We start from the raw sequence: 10218 nt of genomic DNA, 5'->3' as shown, positions 1-10218 counted from the left end.
AATAATAGAATCTTTTACTGTCCACTTACCTCAGCGAGATCCATGAAAACAACATATGAAAACAACAACCTTATAATATCATGAAATCATACACACTTTATAACATAACATATATCACACCTTTACATTTCAATCATCAGGAAACATATTTCCTCTTTTACCAGCCTACTAGTATCCCTGGGGATCCATAGGGGGTCCCCGCTACACGTGAACCATTAACATCTACAACCTGATTCCAGGGCCGTCCCCATACCCGTCCGGTATGGGCACCAAAACCATGAACCTCAATACCCCGTCTGGTATGAGGGTGAAACGGGCCGTCCCCATACCCCGTCCGGTATGGGAGCCAAAACACATAAGGTCTCCATACCCCGTCCGGTATGAGAGACCACGTTCCAGTAGGGTTCCCTACGGACCCGATCCGTCCACCATCTCCCAGGATATCTAATCAGGCTGTCCATATTTTTCACTTATCAATTCAGATAACCTTTTTGCTCTTTTCCTTAGTCTCAATCATCCAATCATACACAACATGTAAACCAGTAATTGACACCAAACAAGACAACACAGTATCGGGTTAATCATAATATCAATCATAATAAAAGAAACTATGATTCATGCATACGGGACCATAAAATAAATACATCAGACATCATGCTGTATTTAATACTGAAAAATAGATCAAACAATAACAGACCAACACTGTATCAGACTTGGGCCCCATTGGCAACCTAAATCAATTATACATCTATAAAGTCACACAGTATAGTTTAATTATTTTTTTAGCTTTAATACTGTGATAGGAAATAGGGTGAGGGGTCCTTACTTATTTCGGGGTCTGAAATCGACTCTATAGTGCGCCTACGGGCTGTCCCTAATTTTCCTGAATTTTTTCCGAAAAACTGAAAAGCACTACCGGTACCTGCACGTGACCCAAAAAATCTCAAATCAGACCTAGGGCCCCTTTTGGCCAATATTGGAATTCCGGTACGGTGGCTCCGCCGTGCTCCGGCGACGGCAAGCGGCGGCGATTCGCCTCGGGTTGGCCGTTTTCGGTCGAATTCGACCACACTTGCGTCGGTTCATGTGATAAAACAACCCTAGGGCCATCGGTGGGCCAAAAAATCACGAAAAACCGAGACTTACCGGCGGTGGTGCTCTCGGGTACGACGGCTCCTCTGCTGTGAGTCGCGTTTTGATGTTTGGCTATGATCAACCTGTAGAGAAAAGAACGGTGATCACAGTGGTACAAAATTTGCATTGAACGGAGGCCGGGAAGGGCCTCATCGGAGGCAAAAACCGAGGAGGGGCGCGGCGGCGTCGCTGGGCTTCAGCTGGGTTTTCCGGCCGTTTGGCCGGTGGTTTGGCTCCGGTTTGGCCATAGGCGAACTCAGCATTGAAAAACAAGCAAGGGGGAGAAAATTTACCTCGATCGGTAGTCGAAAACTTCCCCGGTGTGGCGGCGGGTGACGGCAGCCGGCTCCTCCGGCATCTGGTTCTTCTTCTCCAGCGAGGCACTGGCGGCTAGGGTTTCTGTGGTCAGGTGTGGGTGGGGTTGTTTATACCATTTGTCTTTTAATCTCAACCATCAATCAAGATTAAATCTGGACCGTTCGATCGTGATTTAATTGGGATTAAATCTGGACCGTCCATCGCAATGCAATCTGGGCCGTCTGTGCGCGTGAATCTGGGCCGTCTGTGCGCACGTTTGATCTGGGTCATTCGTGCGCGCGGGAACAGATCTGGGCCGTCCAATCGCGCGCACGCAGATTGACCACGTGGCCCGTCCCCTAGTCAGCGTTTCCTTGCCACGCGGCGTGTCCTGGTTGGTCGGGGCTGCTGACGTGGGTGCTGACGTGATATAACTTTTCTAAATTGCGTTTTGACTCCCGATTTTTGATTTTCTTTTTAAAAACACCCCCAGAATCTAAATTTTCACCCTTTTTTTCCAAAATCAATTTCAATTAAATCCAAATAATATTTTTACCAAATTTTATGATTATTATTATTTTTATTTTCATGAAATTAAATTAAATTAATTAAAAATCTAAAAAATTCAAATAATTAAAAAATAAAAATAATAACACTTGGGTGTTAAAATTCTCCCCCTCTTAAGAAATTTGGTCTCCTAAATTTGCATCTTACTCTTGGACGAACAAATGAGGATACTGGGCTCTAAATTCTGATTCTAGCTCTCAAGTAGCCTCCCTGAGCGTGTGGTTCTGCCACACGACCTTTACAAATGATATTTCCCGGTTGCGGAGTATTCTGCTCTTTCGGTATATGATACCGACTGGTATTTCTTCATAAGACAAGTCCTCTTGGAGTGAAAGCGGTTCATGAGCCAAGACATGAGAAAGGTCCGGGTTGTACTTACGTAGCATGGATACGTGGAACACGTTGTGGACTCTGGAGAGCTCTGGAGGCAGTGCTAGTCTGTAGGCAGCAATACCAATCCTGTCTAAGATTTCAAAGGGTCCAATATATCGGGGGTTTAATTTTTCCTTCCTGCCGAACCTACTAATTCCCTTGAAAGGAGTGACCTTAAGAAATACCCGGTCGCATTTCTCAAACGCTAGGTCTCTCCTCCGGGTATCTGCATAACTCTTCTGCCTACTATGAGCTGTCTGAATGTTCTTTCTGATTTTAACTATTTTGGACGTGGTCTCCTCTACCAACTCCGGGCCGAACAATCTTCTATCGTCCACTTCCTCCCAACAAATTGGTGATCTGCACGGGCACCCATATAACGTCTCATATGGAGCCATGCCGATGCTAGCTTGGTAGCTATTGTTGTAGGCAAACTCTATCAGGGGTAGATAGTCGTCCCAATGGCCCCCAGAGTCCAGGACACAAGCTCGGAGCATATCCTCAAGCGTACGAATTGTCCTCTCTGATTTTCCATCAGTCTGGGGATGAAAGGCAGTACTAAGAGACAGCTTTGTTCCCATAGCTTGCTAGAAGCTACTCCAAAACCGAGAAGTGAACCTGGGATCCCTGTCGAATACTACTGTCACTGGAATCCCATGAAATCTGACTATCTCTCGGATATACATCCTTGCCAACTTGTCCAATGAATCGGTCATCCTGATGACTAGGAAGTGGGAAGACTTGGTAAGTCGGTCAACGATTACCCATATGACATCATGTCCTGAACGTGCCTTGGGTAGCCCCGATACGAAGTCCATGGTGATATGTTCCCACTTCCACTCTGGGATCGATAAAGGCTGAAGTAACCCACCTGGGCGCTGATGCTCTGCCTTAACCTGCTGACATACCAAGCATTTAGATACAAAGTCGGCTATGACTCTCTTCATCCCATGCCGTCAAAATTGGGGTCGCATGCTTTGGTACATTTTGGTGCTTCTTGGATGCATGGCAAATTTCGAGTTATGGGACTCCATCATGATGTCCCTTTTTAACTCACTGTCATTTGGGACACACACCATGTCTTGGAAACGAAGTAATCAATCGGTAGAGATTCAGAATTCTGAGCTCCCTCCCTATTATGCATCCTTCCTGCGGGCTACCAGGGCGGGGTCAACTGTCTGGGCTTCCCTTATTCTCTGGATTAACTCGGGCTGGACTATCAAGCGGCCCAAACATGTGACTCTCCTCAGATCATGAAGTCGAACCTGTTGCGTGGCCCCAATTGGTCTGCATTCTGAAACTATCAAATGGGCTAAGATACTTGCACTTTTCCTGCTGAGGGCATCTGCTACCACGTTGCCCTTACCTGGATGGTATAAGATGTCACAATCATAGTCCTTAAGGAGTTCCATCCACCTTATCTGATGCATGTTGAGATCCTTCTGAGTGAATATGTGTTTCAAACTCTTGTGATCGGTATAGATCTGAAAGGTCTCTCCGTATAAATAATGGCGCCAGGTTTTTGAGGCATGAATGATTGCGGCAAGCTCCAAGTCATGGGTGGGATAGTTCTTCTCATGATTCTTTAACTGTCTGGACCCATATGCTATAACATTTCCATGCTGCATCAGGACACAACCCAAGCCCAGATAGGAGGCATCACTATAAACTGTATATCCTCCCGATCCACTCGGTAAAACCAGCACGGGTGCAGTGGTCAACCGCTTCTTTAATTCTGAAAAACTTCTTTCGCAGTCTTCATTCCACTCAAACTTGGCATTCTTCTTTGTGAGTCGGGTTAGAGGAGCTGCTAGACTGGAGAATCCTTCAACGAACCTGCGGTAATAACCTGCCATTCATAGGAAGCTACGGATTTCCTTAACTGATGTCAGCTTCTCCCAACCAAGTACCGCTTCAACCTTTTCGGGATTCACTGATACTCCTTCCTTCGATATGATGTGTCCTAGGAAGGCGGTCTGCTCAAGCTAGAATCCACACTTACTCAACTTCGCATATAACCTCTTGTTTCTAAGGACCTGCAAAACTTGGGTAAGATGGTGAGCATCTTCTTCTCTGCTTTTTGAGTAGACTAAGATGTCATCGATGAATACGATGACAAATTGATCCAAGAACTCTCTGAAGACCCTGTTCATCAGATCCATAAAGATTGTCGGGGCATTGGTTAGCCCAAATGGCATGACCAGGAACTCATAGTGTCCGTACCTGGTTCGGAAGGCCGTCTTGGGGATGTCTTCTGTTCTTATCTTCATCTGATGATAACCTGATCGTAGGTCTATTTTAGAGAAAACCTGTGCACCCTGCAGCTGATCAAAGAGGTCATTAATCCGGGGAAGGAGATACTTGTTTTTGTAATCAATGCACAGTCTCAACGTTCCATCTCCCTTCCTTGCAAAAGTGACTCCAGCACCCCAAGGGGACACATTGTGTCTAATAAAACCACTGTCTTGCAATTCAGTGATCTGTTTCCTCAGCTCTTCCATCTCAATGCGGCTCATGCAGTAAGGAGCAACCGAAATGGGCTGGGTACCTGGCTGTAGGTCTATAGTGAACTCGACTTCTCTGTCCATTGGAAGACCGAGCAGTTCGTCTGAAAATACATATGGAAAGTCTCGGACTACCGGAATCTCTTGAATACAAATTTCCTTCTTGGACTTACCTAGTCAGAGAAAACAGCAAGATTAAGGCACTAGAAGTTAAGAAAACTTGCCATCAAGGAATACGTACTGAATAATTTTATTAATTTGTAAATGGCTCCTCGTTAGGAAGATTAAATACAACTTTCTTATTAAAGCAATCTATGATGGCGTGATACGCCGCTAGCCAATCCATTCCTAAAATTACATCAAAATCTCCCGTGTCTAACCCTATCAGGTCTACACTCAGTTTCCTATTTGCTATCTCCACGGCACAAGCCCTATAGATAGCTTCCCCTAGTAGCGTTTCACCCCCGGCAGTAGACACAAACAACAATGATTCAAGTTTATCAGGTGATACATTAATTTTGGAAGCAAAAACATGTGAAACAAAAGAGTGCGATGCACCAGTGTCAAATAAAACATGAGCAACATGGTCATAGATAGTATACATACCCTGTACTACATCCGGGTCGGTGTCGGCATCCTGCTGGGTAAGGTTGTAAGCTCTGCCCTAGATAGGGGGCTTCCCTTGATTCTGGTTCCTCGGGCATTCTCTGGCATAATGCTGGGCACTGCCACAAGTGCGACGAGTGTTATTGAGGCGGTAGCAGGGTCGGTCCCCGTGATCTTTGCCACAGTGTTGACAGATTTTCCCACGTGCTGCCCCTGGAGCCTGAGGAGGGGCCTGGATGGCTGATTTGGGCCTCTTATTTGGTTGGGCAGGCAAAGTAGGTGCTGGCCTACGAAACAGAGCTGAGGGTCGGGAACTCCCTCCTAGCTGAGGACAGGTGCTGAAGCTTCTTTCCACGATCTGTGCCTTTGCTAGGACTGCTGAATATGTCTTGAGTTCCAATACTAACAAGTGTTGCCTGATCTCTGGGCGGAGACCCGACTGGAATCTCCTGGCCTTTCGGTCCTCATCCATCAATGTCTCCAGGGAGTATTGGCCCAGCTCTAGAAACTTACGAGTATATTCTGATACTGTCATGTTTCCCTGAACCCGTTGAATAAACTCCGTTTCCTTTAGGTGTCGGAGGTGCTTAGGGAGATACTCCGCATGGAAGGCCGCTAGGAACTGCTCCCAAGTGACTGGTGTAGGCAGGGTGGTCTGCTTGAGCTCCCACTAACGTCCTGCTTCCCCTACCAGCATGTAGAAAGCAAGGGCAACTCTCTGCTTAGGAACTACTCCCAAGATCCTGAAAGCTCTCTCAGTCTCCGTCAGCCAGTACTGGGCCTCTTCAAAAGAGGATCCCCCTGCAAAGGTAGAGGGGTTCAGTCTCCTGTACCTCTCTATGTAGCCCGGGTCGATCAAGGAAGGAGCAGGGTCCCGTGGAGGAGGGACTAGACCCGGCTGGGGATAGACTGGGGGGTCCTGTGGTGGCACCTGCTGATATGCTGGGGGCACTCGGTCATGCTGTGGCGGTGCCGGGTAGTACTGTGGCTGGGGCACCGGGTTGTACTGCGGCAGTGGTGTCGCGTGGTACTGTGGAGGAACAGGCTCGTGCCGGGGTGGCTCAAGATTAGCCTACTGTAGCGGAGGCTCAACCTGTGGTAGTGGAGGAGGGTCGGGTAACTCTCTTCTCTCCCCTCGCCCTTGCTGGGCAGTTATGAATCCTTCCATCATCTCAAATAACCTGTCTACATCCTCCCGAAGTGAATTATCCTGGGCCGCTCGGTTTAGTGGGGGTCTTCATCTCCTCATCTCTCTGCACCTGCATTTCATAAGAAATGGTTGAGTAACGGTTTATCGGTGAATATTTCTCTAAACATTATTGTGTAAGGGATGGGTCCGAGGAATGCGACTCTGATACCAACTGTAATGGCCCCAGAAATTTAAATGAAATATATGTATTAAAAATGTCAAATGCGGAAGTGTAATAAAAATTTTGATTAACATCCCTTACATAATAACCAAAACGTACTCAAAACATGAAAGAACAAACTAACTAAAAGAGATACTCGAGATAAGAACTATAAATATAGCTATGGAGTCTTTAGGCGTCCCATTCGCCGTCTTCCTGCGGAACGGGCTCGGAAACAATGTCTTGCTGATCTGAAATTGTTAAATAAGGAATGAGCTACACCAGTCCAGTAAAAACATTATACTATCTCACCGCCACGGAAGTAAAGGTAGGTAGAAAGCAAAAATGATCAATGAAGTATAATTTATAACAAATTCATTTATCAATAATAGAATCATTTACTGTCCACTTTCCTCGACGAGATCCATGAAAACAACATATGAAAACAACAACCTTATAATATCATGAAATCATACACACTTTATAACATAACATATATCACACCTTTACATTTCAATCATCATGAAACATATTTCCTCTTTTACCAGCCTACTAGTATCCCTGGGGATCCATAGGGGGTCCCCGCTACATGTGAACCATTAACATCTACAACCTGATTCCAGGGCCGTCCCCATACCCCGTCCGGTATGGGTGCAAAAACCATGAACCTCAATACCCCGTCCGGTATGAGGGTGAAACGGGCCGTCCCCATAACCCGTCCGGTATGGGCGCTAAAACACATAAGGTCTCCATACCCCGTCCGGTATGAAAGACCACGTTCCCGGTAGGGTTCCCTACGGACCCGGTCCGTCCACCATCTCCCAGGATATCTAGTCAGGCTGTCCATATTTTTCACTTATCAATTCAGATAACCTTTTTGCCATTTTTCTTGGTCTCAATCATCCAATCATACACAACATGTAAACCAGTAATTGACACCAAACAAGACAACACAGTATCGGGTTAATCATAATATCAACTATAATAAAAGAAACCATGATTCATGCATACGGGACCATAAAATAAATACATCAGACATCATGCTGTATTTAATACTGAAAAATAGATCAAACAATAACAGACCAACACTGTATCAGACTCGGGCCCCATTGGCAACCTAAATCAATTATACATCTATAAAGTTACACAGTATAGTTTAATTATTTTTTTAACTTTAATACCGTGATAAGAAATAGGGTGAGGGGTCCTTACTTGTTTCGGGGTCTGAAATCGACTCTATAGTGCGCCTACGGGCTGTCCCTAATTTTCTTGAATTTTTTTCGGAAAACTGAAAAGCACTACCGGTACCTGCACGTGACCCAAAAAATTCCAAATCAGACCTAAGGCCCCTTTCGGCCAATATCAGAATTCCGGCACTGCGGCTCCGTCGTGCTCCGGCCAAGCGGCGGCGATTCGGCTCGGGTTATCCGTTTTCGGTCGAATTCGGCCACACTTGCATCGGTTCCTGTGATAAAACAACCATAGGGCCCTCGGTGGGCCAAAAAATCATGAAAAATTGAGACTTACCGGCGGCGGTGCTCTCGGATGTGGCGGCTCCTCCGGCGTGAGTCGCGTTTTGATGTTTGGCTCCGATCAACCTGTAGAGAAAAGAACGGTGATCACAGTGGTATAAAATTTGCATCGAACGGAGGCCGGGAAGGGCCTCATCGGAGGCAAAAATTGAGGAGGGACGCGGCGGCGCCGCTGGGCTTCGGCTGGGTTTTCCGGCCGTTTGGCTGGTGGTTTGGTTCCGGTTTTGCCATAAGCGGACTCAGCATCGAAAAACAAGTAAGGAGGAGAAAATTTACCTCGATCGGCAGTCGGAAACTTCCCTGGTGCGGCGGCGGCCGGCTCCTCCGGCGTCTGGTTCTTCTTCTCCGGCGAGGCACTAGCGACTAGGGTTTCTGTGGTCAGGTGTGGGTGGGGTTATTTATACCATTTGCCTTTTAATCTCAACCGTTTATCAAGATTAAATATGGACCGTTCGATCGTGATTTAATTGGGATTAAATTTAGACCGTCCATCGCGATGCAATCTGGACCGTCCGTGCACGTGAATTTGGGCCGTCCGTGCGCACATTTGATCTGGGCCGTCCGATCGCGCGCACGCGGATCGCCCACGTGGCCCGTCCCCTAGTCAGCGTTTCCTTGCCACGCGGCGTGTCCTAGTTGGCCGGGACTGCTGACTGGGCCGCTGACGTGGCTGCTGATGTGGGTGTTGACGTGGCACAACTTTTTTAAATTGCGTTTTGACCCCTAGTTTCTGATTTTCTTTTCAAAAACACCCCTAGAATCTAAATTTTCACCCATTTTTCCAAAATCAATTTCAATTAAATCCAAATAATATTTTTACCAAATTTTATCATTATTATTATTTTTATTTTTATGAAATTAAATTAAATTTAATTAATTAAAAATTTAAATAATTAAAAAATAAAAATAATAACACTTGGGTGTTACATTTGATGTGTTGGTCTGGCGTAGCTAAATCAGTTTGCCCGAACTCAAACGACCCCGCTTAGTTGATGTTAATTGTGCATGATAATGGACCCCATATTTACTGTGCATGGTGTAAAAAGAAAAGATTGTACGTATATATGGCTAATGTTTAAGTGTTTTTAGTTGAAAAATAGTTTTGAAACTTACCCCTCATGTTCAGCCTTTTAAAGCATATAGATTTATGTTTGGTGTACAAAATTATTTTTAAGAATTTATTTAATTTACTTAAAAATTACTATAATATATGATCAATTATCCAATTTAATTTGCTGAATAATTTACCATGAAAAATCTAAATTTTTACTGTATAAATTAAAGAATATAAATTTAAGGTATACGAGATTTTCTTTCTATTAATAACTATAAATAAACATTGATAATTTTTCATTAAATAAGCCATGACCAATAAATATTAAAAAAAATGTTCAAATATATTAGCTAGACGTTGTAAAATATGTAATATTAAAAAAATTTAATATTGTTGATTTAAATTTTACCAAATTTATTAATTTTACAAACGAAAAAATATTTTATAGTGATTAAATATAAATGATTAAAAATTCCATATAATTGGGGGAAAAAAAAAAGACAGATATAATGGTAATAAAAAAAATATATATGAGAGTTAAATTTGAGTTCTTAATATTAAAAAAGTAAATATCTATCATAAATTTTATTTTTTTATTTTAAGCAATAAATTTCCGTCACTTTCCCCTTAAATTGCGGATCAACGTCTCGAGAAAATTGAGGAAAAGTCCAAACTCGGGGATACCAACCGTCTCAACTCTCAACAGACAACACTCGACGGTCGTAAAAAACAGGACACTGCAATGGCAATTTCGTCAATTTAAGTTAATATGGAAGGTCAATAGATTCTCCCTTCTATCTTCC

This window comes from Carica papaya, chromosome 4 (assembly GCF_054855325.1).
Source record: "Carica papaya isolate Zhongbai chromosome 4, ASM5485532v1, whole genome shotgun sequence".
Classification (NCBI taxonomy): Eukaryota; Viridiplantae; Streptophyta; class Magnoliopsida; order Brassicales; family Caricaceae; genus Carica; species Carica papaya.
This window is presented reverse-complemented; position numbering follows the sequence as displayed.